Here is a 412-nt window from a genome sequence, read left to right as displayed (position 1 = left end):
GGGCGTCCAGAGCCTGACCCCGCCCACCACGCACGTAGCCCCGCCCCGGCCCCACCCTTTCGCGGCCCCCAGTCACACCACTTCCGGATCCGGCTTCCCAATCGGCCTCCGTCGCTCTCCACCTCCCTAGTCCCAGTTCGCTCTTCCCTCCCGGCCGCCTCCTTTAACAGAGTCACGTGAGAGGCGAGCGCGGAGGCTGCCGGGAGTGGTACTGCCGGTCGGTCAGGGTTCGGCCTCAATATGGCCGTTTCGGTCGGCCAGTGACCGGCGATTTGCGGTCGGGAGGACGAGGTGGCGATTGTCGGCGTCACCACCGATTGAAGTGGAATGCCAGGGGGCCAGGAGGAGCGCTGAGGAGCGGCGGTGACGGGACGGTTGGTGGCGGTTGCCCCGGAAGCCCAGGCGGCGGCTG

The sequence above is a fragment of the Echinops telfairi genome, unplaced genomic scaffold, assembly GCF_000313985.2.
Source record: "Echinops telfairi isolate 266 unplaced genomic scaffold, ASM31398v2 ScPeMD7_7400;HRSCAF=8409, whole genome shotgun sequence".
In the NCBI taxonomy this organism is placed as follows: Eukaryota; Metazoa; Chordata; class Mammalia; order Afrosoricida; family Tenrecidae; genus Echinops; species Echinops telfairi.
This window is presented reverse-complemented; position numbering follows the sequence as displayed.